This window comes from Zonotrichia albicollis, chromosome 17 (assembly GCF_047830755.1).
Source record: "Zonotrichia albicollis isolate bZonAlb1 chromosome 17, bZonAlb1.hap1, whole genome shotgun sequence".
NCBI lineage: Eukaryota > Metazoa > Chordata > Aves > Passeriformes > Passerellidae > Zonotrichia > Zonotrichia albicollis.
Window position 1 is genome coordinate 6,478,321 of NC_133835.1, and position 21,605 is coordinate 6,499,925.

Here is a 21,605-nt window from a genome sequence, read left to right on the forward strand (position 1 = left end):
CATGTCCCCCGGACAAAGGAGGCTCAGCATCACTCCTCAACTCTGCTGTACCTAAAACAGAGGCAGCTCCCCCCAAGACAGCTGTCATTGATGGTTTCCCACAGCTCATCCCATGGGAATGGCAGGGAGCCTTCAGCACACAGGAGACAGCCAGCCCCTTGTTCCCCCCAGATGGCTGCTGTTCCAACCACGAGGTTTTAGCTGGAAAGCTTCTCCTGACATTTAGGGAATGGGAAAAGGGGTTCTCAGTGCTGTTACCCTGCACTGGGAAGGAGCAGGGAGAGAAGAAATGATCTGCCCAAGGTCTGTCTGCACACTGCCATGGGGAGCAGGACCATGTGCCATCATCTCTGTCCCCAAAGCCATCACCTCTCCTTAGCATCCACCTGGGCTCAAAGCTGAAAGGCAGCACCAGAAACCTGCTCTGCCCAAACTGGCCATCAATTTCAAGCTCAAGAGCTGAGAGCAGTGCTAAGGAAGATTTAGAGCTCAAGGAGCAACCACCTTGCTAGTGCAGTTATGCCAGGACCTAATAGAACATATTCTCTGGGTAAAACCCTTTAAATGGATCATCCTGTTCTGTTTTCCCCAGGAAAACAGAAAAGAGGCCCATGAGATGGTCATGCTTCCTAGTCCATCCAGGTTCTTCACACAGCTGCTCTGGAAAAGGGTACAGACACCTTCCCACTGCCACAGCTCCTGGCTGGAAGGGAAATGCTGTCACCAGTGTGTTACAGAAAGGGAAATGAGGCACAAAGCAATTTTAAATAACTCGCCCAAGGTCACAGGAAGCTTATAGCAAAGTCAGTAATTAAACTCAGGACCTGTGAGTCCCCAGTCTACTTATTTATCAGAATTCACCCTTTAATGGGTCACCTTTAGTCAGGCACCCTCCTATTTTGCACTGCCACTGAATTATACTGGCAGAGGGAATTATAACAAGTTTTCCTTATAGCCCAACATGCTTAAAGGGCTGTTTTGGAAATAAAAGAAAACTTGCAGCATGGAACAGGCAATTCCTCAGTGCTGCAGAGAGCTGAACCACCAAAGTGATTACAAGGCTCCAGATCAAGCTGGGAAATAAGAAGCTGTTTTTCCTCTGCAGTGAATCACTTTGTTTTGAAGGGTGGCCTCCAGTCCACAGTTTGTAGGGTGGTGAGTAAGAACTCACCATTTCACCTTGGATTTGTGTCCTCTTGATATATATACAAATACCTCTGAGGACACAGAATATTGCAGTCTTAGCTCTGAGCCAGACATCCCAAAGCCTGTCCCTGAACCTGACGTGCCACCGGTTTGTGTTGGTACAAAACAATAGAATGGACTTTATCCAGACTTCCACAGGCACAGTTCTTTCCCTTCCTAAAGAAAACCTGTCCAAGCACACCCCAGTCCCTTCAGAGAGACTGGACACAGCCTTGACTGGAGCCTTGCACAGCCTCAGGGCACCCTGGCACACAGGGCTGGCTGAAGGCATCTCTGGAGCATCCAACTGCAGCTCCTGGGGCTCTCCTGCTCTTGGAGCCCCCTGAGCCTTCCTGGGGCACTGCTCACCAACCAGAGAACAGCAGAGCCACTGCACATCCCAAACCCCAGCACAGGGGGAAGAACAGCAAAGCCAAACCCTCCTGATGCACAGATGTGGTTTGTAACAGCACACACCATCAAACCACATCTGTGCATATCTGCAGTGCTCAGATCCCTTTCAGCTGGTGACAAAGAGTGGAAGTGTTGGGCAATAGGTTTGGAAAGGGACATGCAGGATGGAATTTGCCTTTCACAAAATACAATGTGAGGGGCAGGAGTCAAAACTGTTAGTCAAAACTGTGGGGCTAGCCAAGAAGTTTATGCATCCAGTGGCCTCATCTTTCTGAGTACCAGCAATTTAATTTGTCACACTGATATTTTATACATGTCCTGAGCAAAGAGGACAGTAAGAAGTAAGAGTAGGAAGGGAGAGATGAGGGAAAAGGATGCAAAGGCATTTGGAAAACTCCATCTGATCTGCAAGTTGGGGAACTTTGCAGTTACACATACTGATTGGGGGGATAGGAAAAGAAGAGGTAAGAGAGGCTTCACAGCTCCATGCTCAGGGCTACAGCCCTGCCTGGGGACTGAGGGGCACTGGGCAGTGCCAGCCCCCAGCCATCACCTTCCCAGGGAGCACCAACACTGCCAGCTTAACAGGGAGAAAAGAGAGAGAGCTTCACCTCTTCCAAGACTCTGTTACAGAAAGAAACCGCACATGCTACCAAATTACAAGGACAGAGGACAATCCTGTTTTGCAAAGCCTTTGCGTGGGGAATTCTTTGCTTTGAGCTCTGCTGCAGATTTGGAGGTGAACAAACTCTTGTGGAAAATTTACCTCTCGGGGCGAGGAAATGAAATCTCTTTTCCCCATCTGTTCTTCACTGGCAGAGCACAGAGGCTCTGGGTGGAAGGGCAGCATGAGTGGGATAACCCTGCCCCAGCCCTTTAAGGCCACTCACCAGAGGTCCCTGCTGTCACTGCCCACCACAAACCCCAGTGAGGAGCACACCCAGGGCTGCAGCTTCACACAGGGTGCCAGTTCTGGGACAGCACCTCATGTTGTCCCACCATGGATCCTGTCTCCCCTGACTCCATCAGATCAGGGTGAGCCCCTCAGCCCTCTGCAAGAACCAGCTCAGCACAAACACTTCCCAAGGGTTATTAGCAACAAGACCAAACTAGCAGCTGTGGGCCTGCAGATCCTTGGGCCCTGAACACGGGGCTGAAGAGGCGTGACATCAACTATGGCAAAAATTTGCTTGCTTTGAAATCCTACTCCTGCTTATTTATGTTACAGGAGTACCCAGAGGCCTCAGCCAAGCCCTACAGAGCTGGGGCTGCAGAAGTGCATTTGCACATGTCATGGCCATAGAATCACAGAATGGTTTGCATTGGAAGGGACCTTAAAGATCATCTCAGTCCAGCCCTGCTGTTATGGGCAGGAACACAAACCCTACACCAGGCTGCACAAAGCCCCACAGAGAGCTCCTGCCCCATGGCCAGCCACAAGCAGCTCAGTTTTTGCTAGAAATAACTCACAGCCAGGCTGGAGGTGAACAGGGCAGGCTACAGGAAAGAGGCAGGAAAGGGTTAGGAAGGAAGGCAGCAGCCAGGCACCATGGCCAGGGGTGTCCCTGGGGCTCCCCCAGTGCCCCCACAGCAGAGCTGAGCTCTGCCTCCAGCAGCCAGCACACCCTGGTGAAAATGCTGCACTCAGAGCTCTGCAACCCCCACAGGGATGCAGAGATGGCTGTTAACCTAAACAGACAGGTCTGAGATTGATTTGCAGGAAGGATGAAATCAAGAGGCAAAAATAACATTTCCAACACACCAGTGACATACCAAGCCCTTAATCCAAGGCACTATTTACAGGCCAAGAGCATTCCTTGCTGCTCTTACCTTCAGCTGCAGGGTCTGGGTCAGCAGCTGCCTTGGAGGAGCCTGTTTGAAGGTAACAGACAGCCCAGGGAACAGCCCAGCCCAGAAACTGGGATTTGCAGGCAAAGATAAATAGGGACCACTGAGCACAGCTCACCAGACTTTGCTTCACAATGCAAGCGCTGAACGTGGAAACCTCAAAACATTTCCTCCCCAAATGCATTAAATGCCCATTTTGCTATTTCAAAGCCTTCTACTTTCTCCAGCATCCAGATATTCACTTCCCAGATGCACTGCCAGGAATAGGGTCTTGTAAATAAAGTTTTACAAAAAAGGAAGGTTAACACACAACATATTTTTCCCATTACTTCAATACATCCTGCAAGCTCTGCAAGCTTGGTAAAGAAAGAGTTTATTTAAAAATCTAGGGTGGGGAAGAATTAGCTCACCAAAACCATAAACAGATTTGCTTTGCACTTTCAGGCCAAGAGAAAAACAAGACAGGCCATGCACGTATTGATGCACACAATGGCACAATCGTTTTAAAAACAAATGAATTTTGGGAGGGAGAGGACACCACAGGAGGGTGGGGGGAAAGGAGGAGCAGAGAGAAAGGAGCCAACTTCTGCAGCAAAGATCCTCAGCTTGGTTCTTAAAGCTCCCTGAGAAGATACTGAAAATCCTTTGTGGGCCAGCACAGGAGCATGAGCCTGCAGGGAGGATGGCACAGAGCTACAAGGCCACAAGCCATCTCTGGGTGCTGACCTCCAGTAATGAACAATGTTTTTTCCTACAGATGGAACACAAAGGAATCCTTATTTACCCAGACACCTTCCACATGAACCCTCCACATCCATTATTGCTGTATTTCCATGGCAAATATAAAATGTAATGTTCCTTCTCCCTACTTTTCCTCCTTAGAGACCAACTCTGCTTACAAAGCTACCAAAGCTTCATCTTCTTCCTCCTGCAAAATTCTCTGTTTGTAACAGCCAGACCACCAGAGAGCCACAATGTTCACTGCATTTGCACAATTACTGCCATAAGGTTTTGAGGACCCACCTAGATGCAATTAGTGGAGGGAACTTCAAGGAGGACAGCTCTCAGGGGGCTGAGGGTGCACGTGGATCCCAGCACATCTCATGCTCCAGCAGGGTGCTTTAGTTTATTCCTACCAGTTTAACAGGCTGCAGAACTGGAAGTGTGTCAGGAAAGCTGCAGCAAACAGCATCAGTCCAGTTCCTGTACTCCCAATGCTGATTATTTAATAAGTCTAGAAACAAAAAGTCTCCAGATGTGGCACAAGCTGGGTAGAAACCACTGCAGGGTTTGAAAATCCCCATTTCCACAGGGACACTGCCATTTATCACACAGCCATGAACTGGGTGAACAAATTCCCTGCCAGTCTGCTCACTGATGTTCAAGCATGGAGCTTACTTTTTGTACAAATAAAATGGCTTGGCTCTGCTGTGAGACCCAATTTCTTCTTCAAAAGCCTGGAACGGTGTGATGGAAAACTGGAGTGTTATTTCCAAGCACACTTCTTCCATCCACAGAAGCCAAAGGGAGAAAGCATTGCTCTCCTGACCCTTCATCCGCACCATGGGACAGATGGATATTTATTAAGTGATATGGAAATAAAGTAAATCAGCAACTAGCACACAGATGGAGGGGCCAGCCAGGAGAAAAGTACAAACACACAGGCTATGTGAACTCTGCTTTGTTCACAGAGTGATATCCAAAAGAAAAGAAAATTAAAATTTCCCCTTTCTCAGGGACACCTGGAAGCATAAGCCAAGCTTGATCTGACCACAGAGCAGCCCCTGCTCTCAAGGCAGTGAGCCAACCACTGCAGGATCATTCCTTCAGTCATCAGGGATCTCTGTGACACACTGCAAACACCACATTTCCCTGCCCAGGCTGCACAGCACAGAAGGTTTCACATCCCACACAGCACTGAGGTGACAGCAGTGTCCTACCTGCTCGAGGGAGCACGTCCTGAGCCTGTCGTTCTCCTGCCCCTCCTCTGTGCTCACCCACATCTTTAAAGTGCCTGCAGTTGCCTCAGTAGCACCAGGATTCAGGGCTGGAAGAGAAGACATGACACCAAAAATTACTGCTGCACCCCTAAAGGAGAAGGCAGCCTTTGGTTAGCAAAGGCTAAAAGCAAAAAAAAAAAACACTGATCAATTTGAGGTGCCACCCTGCTATGCCCCCACAGTACATCCCCCTGAAGCACCCCAAACACCCATCTTTGGGGTTTTTTTTCTCCCTCTCAATTAGTAAAGACATTATTTATCAGAAGATAATCAAGACTGTTGAATTAATCACCAAGCCCTGAACCCAGTGAAAGCAATCCCCCAGCTGCAGTGTGCTGGAAACCAGTGGCTGTGCTGGAAACCAGTGGCTGTGCTGGAAACCAGTGACACTGCTGCCCAGCTCCCTGTGGGCTTGGTCCATTCCAGGGCTGGAAACCTCAACTGGCCAGAACATATTTAGAGCAGCAACCACAGCACCCTGACTGCCACAGCCACAGCAGCAGCTAAATATAACATACAGCTCTGCTCATAGCTGTGGCCTTCTTCTCTCCCCTCATTTCCCCCCACTGCCATCCAATCCCTGTTCCCTCACCACTGGAGAAGCAGCAAAGCCAGCTCCATGTATTTCCTAATTTCTAAACTTTACTGTCTAAAGAGATAAGCAGCCAAGTGGATTTCTGGGATTAAGTTCAGAGCAGGGGAGAAAACAGCATATTGAAAAACAGAGAGTCACCCTGGGAAAAGGTGAGCCAGAGCTTGGAACAAAGATGAAAACCAGGAAAATTAGGTTGTGATTGCACAAGTAAAGGAAAATTTAAAGTTGTTTGTTGCTCCTGCCTGAGCAGTGACAGGTCCTCCTCTCCCAGCAGCATGTCCCAAGCGTCCCATGCCCAAGGGCAGGAGGGCTGGAACTATGTGATCTTTAAGGTGCCTCCCAACCCAAACCATCCTGTGATTCTATGATTCTGTGCAGTGTCCCTGTGCTTCAGCCAGCCCCAGTCCCTAAAGTTCCCTGCCAGGGTCCCACTGATCTGCTGCTCAGGTTGGATCCTGCTGACCACATGCTTTGCACACAACTGTGGCATTTCTTGGATTAAACAAGTACGTGGCACAGAGAGATTTCACCAAATAACAGGCACAGATGTCAGGAAAGGGCTCCTCAAACCCAACCAACATCCTGCATACAAGAAATTTCTTCTCTGGGCTGTAGTTTTACAGACCAAACTCAGCAGGATTAAAGAAAAAACAAAACAAAAACAAAGCAACTGGACAGGGGTGGAAGGACACAAAGGTTTTCCCTCACTAAGCATTCAGGTGTCCCAATGTTCCCTGCTGCAGAGCCATGCTTGGAGAAAGCTTTCCCCAGACCTGCAGTGCTGGCTGCTCAATGTTATTTGTTATAAATTATTTGCGGTACATTATTCTCCCTATTTAATTCACAAGAAAAGCAAAGCAAGTCCAGAACCAGGGGGGAGAAAAATCAGGAGGCCTAAGCCTGGCAAATCACAAGACTTGAGAGAACAAGAAAAAATGCTTTAGATGCCACAGTTTTTTCTTTTTCCCTTGCTTTTCTTTTTTTTCCTCCCCTAAAATGAAGGGAAGGCTCACCCCTAACCAATTAGGTTTCAGCACACTTGGAAAGATCCCAGCGTTGAATGCCGAGACCTTGACATAACAGGTGACAAACTTTGCTGTGCCAGAAAAAATCTAACATATAATAAGAAACAAATACTAGACTGCTGATGGAGTGGGTTTTTATTCCAGAAATTTGTGTAAATGTCCTATATTGACTTGCACAACCCCAGCAACTCCCAAACTGAGCGATAACACTGCTTATCTGCCATTCCTCCTCCTGCAACAGTGCTTCTCCTCTCCCTGTGCCACGGTACATTTAATATCCTTCACACACTCCTTTAGGGATTCAGCATATGCCTAAGACTTCAGCAAACAAGATTTTGCATTCCTTGGAGTACCTAAATTAAAGAGTGACCTCGATCACAGCAGTCAGAGCGGCTGCGCGCTTCAAGAAATTAAAGGTGGCTTAAATAGAAACTTAAGCTGGAGGCAGAGATAAATCTGAGTCTTTCAAAACCTCGTTCTGAAATATGGAGTAAAGCCCCTGCAAATTTGGCACCATGAGCCATGATTACCCTGGCAGCTCCTCCTTGAATTCCCTGGAATTGCTGCTTCGAGAAGAATAACTCGGAGGGGGCTGGGGCGAGAGGGCAGGGACTGGGCTTTCCTCAGAGCAGAACATGCAAACAGCTCAGCTGCTTATCACTGAAACTGGAACAGCAACAAGGAAAACCAAGGCATGCTTTTCTCCCTAACTTCTTTCAGATATTAAAATCCCAGTGTCCAACAGCCAAGATACACTGAGGTCCTTCTGTCTCAGTTATTTGCAGTGTCTGCCAGAACCACAGCCATCATTACCATCCCACTGCTGTCCCAAGGCTTGACTGAGCAGCTCAAACCCTGCACACAGCTCCAGAAGGGAGAGTATCTTCCCCAAATAGCAAATTCAACACACACAGTGAGCCATCTTACTGCACCTGGAGGTTTAGCACTGCAATGTCTGAACCAGCGGGCTCATGAAAGGGGAGAGAGAAACTCCAGCACCACTAAGTGACTGAACATTTCAAAATGAAATCCACTGCAAAGGCTCAAAAATAGAGATTATTCTGTTTTCCTTTTACCTGACAACTCCACCTCAGATTTATTTTTTAACAGCTGCTAGCTCTCTTTTGGGATCTTAACAGATCGTCCTGCTCTCTTTTGGGATTTTTTTTTTTGACATGACTGAAAAGGGAACTAGGCTGTCCCAGAATAAAACCTCCTTGCAAAGCAAAGCCTGGTTCACCCTGAGACTCACACAAGCAGACACAGCAGCCCCAAGCCCACCTCTCTGTCCACACAGAGCTTGGGCTGAAGAAGAACAAAATTATACTGAAAAACACAAAAATAATCCCCCTGCCCACCAGTCTCCAAAGGGGATGCTTTGAGGGATGCCTCACCTTTTCTTGCAGTTCTTAGAACCAGGAAATAGCTGAGCTCTGAAGGCACTTTGCAAGATCCCAGCTTTGGCAGAGATGGGCACCTTCCTGAGGTGTCTATGTGGAACTGAAGGAAACTTCTCGTACATGTGAGAGCTCCTGACACTGCCCAGCAGAGACTGTCTGGCCCTGCAGCCTCTGCTGCTCGTGGAGCACTGATTTTAAAGAGTTACCATTCCCAAGGTACAATTAAAGGACTGACAAGTTACCATCCAGAATCTCTAGAGTGGCTGTTTCTATTTCTCCAGTATTTACAGAGCTGGGAACTCAACTTCATTGATATTTTTTCAAAGAAGAATAGTTGTACTAAAAGCAACATCATTCACTCCCCTCTGTCTATTCCAACTCAAGTGAACCAGCATCCTGGAAAAGCTTCACCACTGAGAGAGACAAGTTGTACAATTTAATGTCCAAAACATTCAATTTCAGAACCAAAGAGCATAAAATATTTCTAGGCAACATCTGCATTTGTAGGGAGGCATGCAGACTTACAGTATGTTTAGTCACTTCAATCTTTTTTAAGTGCCTGAAAATTTAAGCCACAGAACATTTCTCATCTTTTGCTTATTTTAGACGAGAAACAATCTTCTCCAGCCTCACCACTCCAGGCCAGGAGGGAAGGGAGCACAGGACAACTCCCACTGCAGGGGAATAAACTGCATCTGCCTCATGCATCAGTGACCATCAAGAAATATCAGAAAGATATTTCCAAGTTGTTTAAGCCTCTGAAAACTGATGCTCCACAAGCTCTTCAGACCATCAAATCCTGTTGCTACTTTCAAGCAAATTATTTTGGCCTTAATTTTGCCCATTATTTAATCTGAGCTTTTTTCTCTACAATTTCAGGGCTGTGACCTCTTGCTCTTTCCGCTGTGTACACAGAGAGCAAACACCTCCTTTCCTTTCAGGCACCTGAAGATGCTTTTCCTGCCTTGCTCTTCTCCCATCTAGAGCCAAACAGCTCAGGTTTGTTCAGCCCAGGGATTTCCAGAACTCCAGTCCTTCTCCTTGCAATGCTCTGCATCTCCTCCAGCCTGAACCAGACAAGGACACTTTCCCCCATCCTTCTGCACTACACTACTCCTGATGCTGATGTTTATTTTCAGCTGAGTTTTATGCCCAGCCCCCAAGAATTTACAAGCAGATCATGGTCCAGTCCATGTCTACTGGAATAATTTTTTCCATTGCAAAGAGAAGGAATTATGGAATATTCCCATGACACTAAAAATTCCTATTGCAGAGTTTTAAAAATTTCAAATCCTGTTCAGGTTGGGTTTAAAAACAACCAAACAGGTGTATACAACATAGTGCATTAAAAGTCAGCAAATGGTAGTCAGCTTCTCATCCAAGAAAAGGAAACAACAGACTCCCACTCCTCTCATTTTCATCACACTGCCCAAAGGATGCTCTCAGAACCACACAGAGAGATAAATTTAATTGTTATTAAATAAATTTAACTATTACTAACTATTTAACTATTATTAATAAATTTAACTATCATTAAACTTAACTATTAATAAATTTAACCATTATTAGATTAATTTATAATTTAATCTATTATTTGAGAGCAGTAATCATCACTTTGTTCCATGTTTTATTCAAGGCCTGATGGGGCTGTGATCATCTGTGTGATTTTCCAGTTGAGGAAACAGAAGAGCACTGGTTTCCCTTTCATCCCAAACTCCCAGGCCAGAGCAGGATGTGGGAAGCTGTGGCTCCATTCCTGCACTGCCTGGAGGTTTTGGCATTTTTAGTTCCAGCTCCTGCTGGGATATTCTGGGATGGGGAACTCTGTCAGTCCCCTGGGATCTGCTTCCCATGCTGAATAGCACATTTAAACTGTCAATACACTCAATAACATGGCTGAACATTTCCTCTGCCCTCATCTCAGCCCCTCCCAGCTGCAGTTACTGGTGCCATTCACAGTTTTGTGGGAGCAGAGAGACAACAAAAGCAAAAACAAGTTTTTTCCAAAAAAAAAAATTCCCTTTGACAGGCAGCCCTGCCATTAACTCAGGGATAAAAAAAGCCTGGGAGCCAGCAGTGACAATTCTATTATAATACAAATTATTAATACAAGGGACCTCATTGCTCTCAGCTTCCACATGCAGCTTGCCAAAAACCAAAGGTTCCTATTTTTTAGGGGGTGCACTGACCTTGAAAACTCCCCAGTTAGCAAAGAAAAACCACACTGACAGTCTTTACACTGTCCATTATATCTTTTTAAGGTGACTTGTCATTTAAACTGCCAGCTTGAAATCTAATCATTTGAAAAAATGAATATAATATTATGTATTACACTCACAGGCTGCAACCACTGCCAAATTCCTCTGACAGTTTTTACAGGATTATAATCACATTCCTTTTTTAATGCTTTATTCTCTTGCTCCTGTGCCAGAGAAAAGGGAAGGAGAGTAAATGGCTACTTAAGAACAATGTATGATGGTCCAAACCAAAACTGGAAATGGAGCACAGCACCATGTCCCTCCTCATGGAGAGGGGATGCTCAGCAGCCAGAACACTTTTGGACTCTAGTGTGATTTGAAGGCAAGATTTCCCATGAAAAATCCTTTTATTAAAGGAAAAGCACTGATAATTATGAGGGAAATGTGGGAGGACAGGCTTTGTGTTTACTGAGGAATCCCAGGCTCTTGCAGAGACACAGCCCAACTCTACAGTGGCCACAAAGGGACCATCAGTGGGACCTGAGCAGAGACAAGAGCTGAGCACTCCACAGCCCCGTCCCATAGGTTGCACACCCTCCATTACCACTCCATGTCCTGCTCAGAAACCCTCCTGCCCCTTCTCCTCCTTAAATTCTGCTATTAACATGGACCAGAAGAGCAGATCCATCTTCATCCACACCACGAACGGGGCCAGCCTGAGCAGAGTGCCAGCTGGGTCCCAGTCCCAGCTCCTGCAGGGACCTGGCTGGGGCTCAGCCTGGGGACAGTCACACAAAGCAAGGATTCTGGCATTTCTTAGCTGAACCTAAATGTCTTTTTTTTCTTTTTCTTTTTTTTCCCCCTCAAAAAATGCCCAGAGCGTAACAGTTTGTACAAAGAGGACAGACAGAATTGTCTAGAAATGGAAGCAAAACCTGATTCACCCAAATTTATGGGCAAATTTTAGAACATTAAAAATGTTGAGGTTTTTTTTCTTTTTTGCCTGCAAGGTCCTTTTTTCTTTCTTTTTTTCTTCTTCTTTTTTTTTTTTTTTTTTTGCAGGACAGTGTTCCCTTACAAAGCATTCTTCTGAAAGCACTTCTCCCGTGAAGCTCCCCTCCAACAGCTACTGTTACAAATCTGTGATAAAAGATGTATTCAGCAGGGTTTGGCACACAAATAGCACCCAAATGGGCACTGCCAAAGCCTTGCAATTTTATCACAAGCTCCAAAATACTTGGAGAGAGAAAAGATGCCCTTGCAGAGAGCATCAGCATAAGAGAAACTCCATCTTCTGGGGTCATGAGGACCTCAGATTGATCGGGATGGGGGGAAATGCACAATTCTGGAGAAAATCTCTCAAATAGGAGGGCAAAGTGATCCAGATTTTCAAGAACTGATGGTCAAGCAGAAGGAACTTTTGATGAATTATCTCGATTTAATCCATCCTCAGGATTTTGCAGTGTCCCACTGGTGACTGCTTTTTGGGGGGCAACTTCTCAGACCCCTCCAAGAGTTTCTGGAGCAACAGAAAACTGTCCAAAGTTATCCCTTAGCATCAGATCAGCCATCTCACAAACCTCCAGCTTAGGCTTGCAAGAGAAATATAAATAAAGCCTCAGCAAGGTCCATCCTGGGGGACACACAGAGCTCCTGATGGGGCACAAGCCTTGTTGGCACAGAGCAGTGGCTGTGCTGCTGCTGGGGAAATGTGCTGAGCCCAAACACGAGTGTGTAACACCTCCAGGGCACTGTGCAGGACAGACAGACAGACACCCAACACAAGCACAGCTCCTCTGTGCTGCTGCTCCTCCCTTTGTGTCAGAAAACAACGCGCGGCCAAACTGGACCCGGCATCCACGGCACGGGGGAAAAGAAACATCTCAGCAATTAATAGACTTCAGCTGGAATCTCCCAGGAGACAGTATGAAAATGAAGGGGGGAAGAAACAAATAAACAGAGGAGAAAAGAACCAACCTAGCACTGTCTGCCATGCCAACTTCTAAAGCCAAAAGTCAAGCCCGGGACCCCATGGCACTGTTCCCAGTCTGGGATACTGGGAAACAACCAGGCTAATGTATCTCCCTGCCACTCTCTGCCCAAGAATTCCCATTTTCCAGCTCTTCTCCACAACCACAAAGCTCTGGAGGTTTTGTTTCCCTTTAAGAAGGCGAGGTTTTCACTGAAGTCTCTGGTTCTGAGTGCTGGGCTGCAATCCAAGGGCCCCAAGAGGCAGACATCAGGAGGCAGCAATGGGCTGCAGGCGCTGGCCACCGGCCGAGCCCTTTCCAACCAGCTCAGCTGGGCTCTGGATTCAGGAATCCACACTGCTGCATGCAGGAAGCAGTTCCCAAAATACAGAGTTTAACCCCAAAAGTGCATCCTGAAGCAGTGAGCACAACTCTCTAACACACCATAAATATCTCACTCTGTACCACACTCACCAAGTCCTGCTCTGAATCTGGTTCACACATAAGACACAGAAAATAGAAATATTCTCCCTAATTTCAGTGCAATATTCCCAAGCTGATCCAGAGAACCTACAAAGTCACTAAGCTATAATTAGAGGTTTATTACAAAAGGTGTTTGGGATGCCTGTCAGCACTGAAGGACACTCTGTATTTAGGGTACCCTTAACATACACAGTGGCAGTGGGCCATTTTTTGAGCTTTCTTTAAACAAAAAAGCCAAGTCGTTTACTCACCTCAAATGACTTTTCTCAGTCTCTGCTTTGATTTTTTTTCAAATCTCTAACGCAATTAATTGCATTTTAAAAAAGCAAAATCCATCAGTGAGATGGTATAAAACATACATTTTTATCCATAACTCATAACATGATTGCCAGCTAAATCTTGCTTTTCACAAAAACCCAAACAAACTGGGTGCAGAATGTGCATATTCACTCACTGGTTATTGTAGGGTTGTTGGCATTAGGTTTTTTAAAAAAAAAATCAAGTGTAGAGGGGAAATGAAACAATGTGATTCTTCTTTGAGACAGTCTCTAACATTAGGAAAACATGCCAAGAAAATCCCATAGTGCTCCACTTGCAAACCTTCCCGCAGCACACCAAGCTCAAATTGATAAAATAAATTGTGTCTCAAAGCACATAGAAAGGCCTGGCTTTTTCAAATTAAATAATATATGACAATAATATCATACACCAGCATATCCTGAGGCTTTGGGAGGGAGAGGACCTGAGTGCCACACACCAGAGATGCTCTGTGGGACCTGCTCTCCCTCCTGGCTGTCACTGCCCTGGCTCTGGGCAGGTGTCATTCCCCACAATGGAAACAGGGAGCACATGGGATCACCAGGTTCATGCCAGAATGAGCATTTTTCATTAATTAAAAGGTGGCTCCATCACACACTCCAGGATTTCTCACCATTGCAGCACAGTGTGGACCCACCTCTTGTATGCCTATGGCTGCAGACCATCACTGCACTTCTAAATGAAAAAATTTAAGACTACAAGCACCAAGTTCTATCATAACTTCACAAATGTTCCGAAAATTGAGTTTAAACTGGAATGGAAAAGCACCTCTAAAGTGATGCTCTGGTCCAACAGCTGGTAGCAGCATCACCTGTGCTTTGCTGTTGGAAAACAAGCCCTGAGGGTGAGGTGGCCATGGCCACCAGGGGAAAAACATCATTAGGAGATAAAATCATCTCTGCTAATCCTGACTGTGAACTCAGGTGCATAATTAGACCAGCTGCCAGGTACAGCCCTGCAGAGGTGACCTTTCCTTGTGCTGTCTGGATGTGACACCTGCAGGTATCAGGGCTGAGAGAGCATTTCTAAATCCTCCAAACCACCCATCTTTGGGGCAGAACCAGCCATAAAACAGCAGGAGAGGAAGGCAGGGCAGAGCAGGGCTGCAGATCCCTGTGCCAAGAGGGTGTGCAGCTCCTGGATGCTCTGAAATCACCAAACTCCAATTTCCAACTCTCCCTTCAAAGCACAAGAATAAAATATTTAGGAGCTGGATAAATGCACACTAAACATATTTCTGCTAATGACCATATTTCACTACTACTCCAGTGGACTTGTTTTTGCATCTTGTAGCAAAGCACAACTGCAAGGGTATGTTTTCCTCTTCTAGAAGACTATTTACTGTTAGACACCTACATAAAATTATGGATATTTCACTTACAATTCTATTTCTCTTCTCAAAAAAAGCAGATGAAATTGAGCTACTTGGTTGTAAAATTAGCAATACTTTGTTGCTAATTCAGCTCCAGGAACCTCCCTCAGCTCTTTCTTCTAATCACATGCAGCACAGCTACACTGCACATACCATTTTTCGCTACATTGAGCTTGACGAAAATTTAAGACTTCCTCCCCACCCCGTCTTCTTTTTAATGGGAGATGTGATTATTGAAATTAATTCGAAAAACAGTCAGCATTCACCAATCAGCTCAGCAGTTTGGGTTTTCTTCATCTGCTGGTTACATGCTAATTATTGTACTGGTGAGATTATTTCCCATTCACATTTGGAATTTACAACCCAGTAGGGAATTGATTAAATTAGAGGAAAAAATAGAAAAAAATAGAGAAAGAAATCAATGGCATTTTACATTCAACATGGGGATTTTTTTCTCATTTTGTTCCCAGCCTCATGCCTACAATGCCCTGACAGACTCAGCCCCAGCAGAGCAGATGCACAAGGCATTTCCCAGCATTAAGGACTGGAGCAGAAATTAAATCCACAGAGCAGATATTTTGGGAAGGCAATGCAACCCTCCCATGTGCATCAACACCTCTGCTGTTCCCCCATCCTCCGCTGCCTCACACCAACCATATCCTTTTCCACTTGGCTGATATTTGCAATTAGGAAGGGAAATCTCCCCACAGGTGGGGAATGAGCCCCCATTTCCAAGGGCAAGGCTCCAGCAATGCTGAAATGCCCACACAGAGGCAGGAATGATGTCCCTGCCCCATGAGCAGCTCTGGGGGACCTTGGTGGCTTCATCCTCACACCAGGAGGGCACAAGGGACAGAGCAACACCCAACAACACCCAGGAGCAGGGACCACATTATCCTGCTCTCAGGTCTTCCTTATGGAAACCCTTTTGTTCAGAGATACTCAGCAGAGAGATCCCTAATTTCACTGCTGCATCTCAAATACTATTTACCATCTCATTTCACCTGGACAGGCACAACAATATTGTCAACAGCAGGGCTTTGAGCACACAAGGGATGCAGTGTTTGCCTGTCAGTGCTGTTTATTTGTGTTACCCCTCAAAGCAAGGGCTGCTTCTCATCCCCACCTTCTCCGTTCCAACCATCCCCTTGAAAACTACAAAAACAAACAAATAATCAAAGCCTATCCCAGGTGCCAGAGAAGATCAAAGTAGGAGCACCAAGGCTTTAAAATTCCTTTAAACACCCCAATCTCCTGCTTGCCACAAACTGCTCAGCACCCACAAGCTGCTCAGAGACCTAAATCCTGTTTTACAAGAAAAGCAATGTCCTGCAACACCAAAGGGAAACACACAGGTGACCCCACAGCAGAAAATAGGAGTGAAAAAACACATCTAAAGAACTGACAAAGAAAGAGAAAGATGCCAGGAAAATCAGGAGAGCATAGAGTAGCAAAAGGAGCTTGGAAAAGGCTTAGGAGCAGGTGGACACACAGTGACTGCTCACAGGAGAGAGGTTTTGCAAAATTAACCCCCAGTACACCAATTTAAACGATACCTCCTCCACAGAACCTTCATTTCTAGTGCCCTAATCAGCAGTACTGTGTTCCCAGGGCCAAATTTCCAACTTGCAGAAATTATGCAGGCACAAGGCAGAGCAACCACAGCTCAGCACAGGCTGGGAGAGCAGGACAGCACCACACCACCAAAGCAGACAGAACAACAGAGAGAAAACAACTAAAAACAAAGGACCTGCAAATCTGCAGCAGCAGTTCTACATCATCCTCAGTCTGTTTTTCCTGCCTGTAAAGCAACATGGAGATGCCAGACACTGGAGCAGGGAGTGCTGGCTGCCATTTAAAACATCTGCTGCACTTCCCAGTGCATGCAGGGCTGGGGGAGCAAAGCCCAACAGGTGGATTATGATCTAAATGAAATATTCACATCATTTGCTTGCTCACAGCCCAGCCCACAGCCTGCCTCCCCTGTGCCAGCACAGCTGAGGGGGTCTGTGCTTGGATTTTTGGGTTTAAGTCAGCTCTGCCTCTATAAAACAGAGACACTCCCTTCTCTTAAATGTTTTCTGACATGGAAATGATTCCTAGCAAAGAAAGAAAGAGCAGGATGCATTTCAGATGGGGAGCCTGCTTTTACATCCTGTTTAACAAATCAAAGCACAGCACACAGCAGGCTTGCACAACCTCCAGCACGGGTCAGGCTGATCTGTCTCCAAGGGCCACCCCACAGCCAGGAAACAATGCAAGAGCCAATTAGCCTTTAATGCAAAGTGTAAACACCTGTCTTAGCAGGGCTGTGAAAAATGGCACCACATTCACCCCTTCAAGGGCTCCAAAGGCACCTGCTCAAGGTGCTGCTTGAGAGGTGACCACCTCTGCAAGGCTGCAGGAGACAGCCCAGTGCTTTCCATCACTGGAAGCTGGAATGATCCTTGTGCTTCCTATGCCCCAAGGCAGCAGCTGGAGGCACCAGGAGGGTCTCCAGCCACTGCAGCCTGCCCTGAGTACAAGCACCAGGAGCCAGGAGTCTTTGCATCCTTCACACAGAGACCCAAGACTTCACTGAATATTCTACACACCAAAAAGCAGCCAAGACAAGCCCATCTCAAACATCCTACACAAGGTATACTCCAAGTCCTCCAGTGCACTCCAACATAAACCCTTGCTACCCTACACTGAGGACACCTGGATATGAAGAGCTCTAAGATCAAGTATCCAAAACTTCAAGCCTAATTTTGGTCCTCTTAACTAAACTCTTTATTTTTACCATTTTAAGAGCAGGCAAGAAGTTTCAATCCCTCTTTAAAGACAGATACCAACTGATCGCTGATTATTGAGGGAAGACAGGAGCTCCAGCAGACAGCAGGGCACAAGCTTTTGGCAGTAACTGCACTCTCCATCTGTGGGATGACCCAGGCCTCGGACTTACTTTCCAAAAACACACCACCAAAACCATGGCTGAGGCTTTAGGACAGGAAAGCAAGACACCAGCATGGCCATTATGTTGAGCTTTGCTGTATTCTGGGAGTTTTGTTTTGAAATTCATTGCAGCAGCTGGCCTGCCACTGACCTGAAACTCTTTTGGAAAACAAAAATATCCTCACAGCAGAGAAGCATCTGGATGTAAAGAAAAAGTGTCACAGCTTCCAATTTACATCACAAGCCCACAGAAGATGCACAGACTTCCAGATGGAGAGAGGGACAGCACTGATTACATACAATTATTAATGTGTGTCCCTACACCACTGGAAAAAAAGAACTGAATGTGCTTAGGAAGAAACAAAGCAGTGAAAAATAAAATGACTACCCATTCAAGTATTTGTGCAACACTGGCAAGACACCTTAGGGAAATAAATATTTGCTTGACCTATTTCCAAAAGAGAAGTTTTTTATAAGTCCCATGAAAACCTCTTTATTTACTGAGGCATGAGAGCAGAGCATTTGCAAGCATCCTGCACACCAAGCCATGTTCCAGGAGCAACTGACTCCCTTCTTACCCTTCCCAGAGGAGCAAACTGATGCCTTTAGACCAGTGGGACAAAATCAGCCTGAAAACAACATCAAGGCACTTCTTCAGGAGAAGAAGAGTTAAACAACACTGACACAAATAGCACAGAGTCCCTCTGGAAGCTTCTTTCTGATCCATCTGCCTGCTGCTCAGTGAATTTTTGAGTGCCCACACTTTAAACCTGCCCCATCCAGGCTCTTCATTGAGGAGCCAGGTGCCAGAGCTCATTCCCCATCCTATTCCTGACATGGCTCTCAAGCATCTCTGTATTAAAATAATAATAATTTCAAAAAATTTTTTAAACCCCAAAAGCTGTTCCCCTTCCCCCCAAGCAGCCCAGCAGCAAAGCAGGCAGGAAAGCCCCATCACCCAGACTGAATTTTCTGAGCATTACTGGGCAGGAGTGTGGGTGGAGCTAAAATGGAAACTTTTGCAACCTCAACACCATGTTATTTTATTTCATTTTTTTTCCCCAAGCAAATGCTAAAACACATAAGGGACCTGGCTAGAAGAGCAAGGGCAGCACTTGCCTGCAGTAGGAGGGACCTTACAGATGCCATGACTGCAACTGGACACACAGTTTAGAAGGCTCATTGTCCAATTTTTCTATTTCTAATAATAAAAAAAAAAGCAGGAATAAGGAGTGAAGAGCACACAGATAAAAGGGAGTCCACTTAAATGTCCCCTTATTGTGCCTGTTGAAGAAGGAGAGGGCACCCTCACAGTGCCTCTCTGAATGGGGAGAGGAAAGAGAAACCACAAAGCCTTTGAAGGACATGAGAGCATCCTCCACGTGGAGATGAGGCACGGCTGCCATGGCTGTGACTGCTCTGGTGACAACCCAGCCCCTGCCTGGGCTCTGCTCTTGTGCCATGTGTCATCACCAGCTCCTGAGCCCCACCACAGTCCACCCCAAGCAGGTCTTCCCAGGCACTTCAGCAAGCTCACCCCATTTACATTTTAAGCATTGTTATTTAGAACATTTCTCAAGAGAAAAAAAAAAAAAGAAAGAGAAAAAGCAAACAAACAAAGGAGGGGAGAAGCACAAGACTTCTTCCTGTATAATTAGAAGCATCACCCCACTCCTACTCAACAAAGCAGAAGAGCCATCACAGCTGCAAGATGGAGAGTGGCTGCTGACTTTCACCACAAAGACCATCAGGCACCAGCAGGTGCAAGCAGGATCTTCTCCAAAACAGCTCCATAGCTGGACTAGACCCATTCCACCTAGAGCAGGTGTTTTAGTTACTGACATAATCCTCCTATCTCTTATGGAGTTCATGCAAAGAGATAACTCAGCATGATCCTGTGTCTGCATGGGGCAAATCACCCTTAGGATGAGCAGCGTGGGGGAACCTGGACCTGGCTCTGGGCTCCTGCAATCCCAACAAAATCCCTCCATTCCAGGGTGATCCCAGCCCCCTGCAAGAATGAGGGCAACGATAATTTACATTAGCTGTGAGCAAACCAAGGACCTCTCCATGGGGTAACCTCCCTCATGCTTTTTTACATGCAAATCAGGTGGAAAACCAGAAAGGAATAATAATATCAGGCAAGGGAAGCAAGGGACCCATTGCAGCAAAGTGGGCAGCAACAAGCCAGCCCTAGGGGGGTTACCCGGCACAAGCTGGGGGGGCCGAGCAGGATGGGAGGAGATGTCTGCTCCCATCTTCTGCCTTTTGTTTGCAGAAACTGGGTTTCTACAGACTCCCAGTTGTTTGTCTCTGTTCCCAGAAGGGGTGCTGATGCCCTCTCTGCCATCAGCTCAGTCCCTGGAGGGGATGAATGTGAGCAGGTCTTGCAGGGCTCACCACAGCCCAGATCCTGTCCCACATTCAGAAACAGCAAGAGATGCACCTGTGTGACAGCCTGGCACAAAGCAGTGAGATCCTGGTGCCCAGAAACCTGGAGGAGGTGCCGTGGGAGCAAGGCACAGCTTTGCCCTGCGGACAAGGCTGCATCCATCACCTGTCCCACCACACAGACAGGGAAAGGCTGGACAAGGGATGCACACAGGCCCATGTCCCAGGGCTGGACTGCAAACCCAAGGTGCAGATCATTCCAGGAGCTACAAGAGGAGCTGTTTTTACATAGTAGCGCCATAGTAACCAAAGCAGAGGGAAAAGCTCGCATACACTAGGGGAAAGCCTTTTTGGAGAGGAGGAGCAGGAGGGAGTCTAAATAGAAGGAAAACCCTGCAGAGTGAGGAGACACACTTATATAAAGGAGAACTGGAGGCACACTGCTGTTGAAATCTCCCCACACTGACAACGCAGATGGCTCTCAGTACCAGCCTGGCTCACCTGCTCCAGGCTGTCAGCACCACCTGCATCCATCCCTCTGCCTCCCCAGTGAAAGCCAGCAGTCCCCATGGGGCTGGTTTCACTTGGCGTTACAACAAGGAATTTATTGATAGGGATGTGCTCCCACAAGTGACTTCAGGGCTTCAAGTTACTACAGCTTTTCTACAGTAGCATGAATTGCGGAGGCTGAGCCCTGTCAGAAAAACCTATGCTAAACTCCAACCCATCTCTAATATAATTAACACCAGCTACAGATTAGGCTGTATCTGAAGCAAATCAGATGCAACAGCCTCCTCTTTCCCACCCCCAAAGGTGGGTCAGGACTGCAGAACTGTGTGGGCATCAGTGTACTGCGAGTTACTGGGATGCACTAAGAGGAAACAATAAACAGACTGGAACAGTCTGCTCTGTCTTTCAGCTACATTGTAAAATACATCAAGGTCACAGACCCAACCTAGTTAATACAAGTTATCATTAAATTGCTGTTTTCTTTTACGGTAAATAAAATGCATCTGAGCATCTGAGTGGTTTTCCCTTCATCTTCATCTCTTAAACAGAGATTAGTTTAGAATAAGCTGTTCCAGATAATGAAGTAAACTTCTGGCTTCCTACCCATGGAGAAGTGCTGCTCAGGACACTATGATCCTTGCTTGGGGACTGCAGCCAGAGTAGGTGGTAGGGAGAAGAGCAAGGAAACCCTCCTTGTTCAACTGGAGCCACCCTACAGCAGTAGGCAGAGTTCATGCTTTTAGTGGGCAGAAATTGGAAAAATCAGATCAAGAAAGGCTTGTGAATGAGGTTTTCAAGGTACGTCACATGGCCTTACAAGACACATCACCTACCACTTCCCCAAAAGTTTCCCATCAGGTAATCAGAGTAGCAGGGAGCTCCTTTGAAAAACAGCATTGTCTGAGATTTGGGGGTGCAGACAAAGCGTGCCCTGAGCTGCAGGAGGGGGCCAATTCTCACAC

General features: G+C 46.5%; 1 protein-coding gene across 3 annotated transcripts in view; it reads right to left on the bottom strand.

Annotated features, from left to right (window-relative positions):
• Nucleotides 1-21,605, bottom strand: part of ZHX3 (zinc fingers and homeoboxes 3) — a 45,927-nt gene that overhangs the window by 23,114 nt on the left and 1,208 nt on the right. For 2 of the 3 annotated variants that reach the window (XM_074553770.1, XM_074553774.1), the window contains exon 2: nt 5,388-5,494. The exons of the other annotated variant lie outside the window; for it this stretch is intronic. The gene's annotated coding sequence lies outside the window, so the exon portion shown is untranslated. The remainder of the gene's footprint in view (nt 1-5,387; nt 5,495-21,605) is intronic. 3 annotated transcript variants of the gene reach the window in all.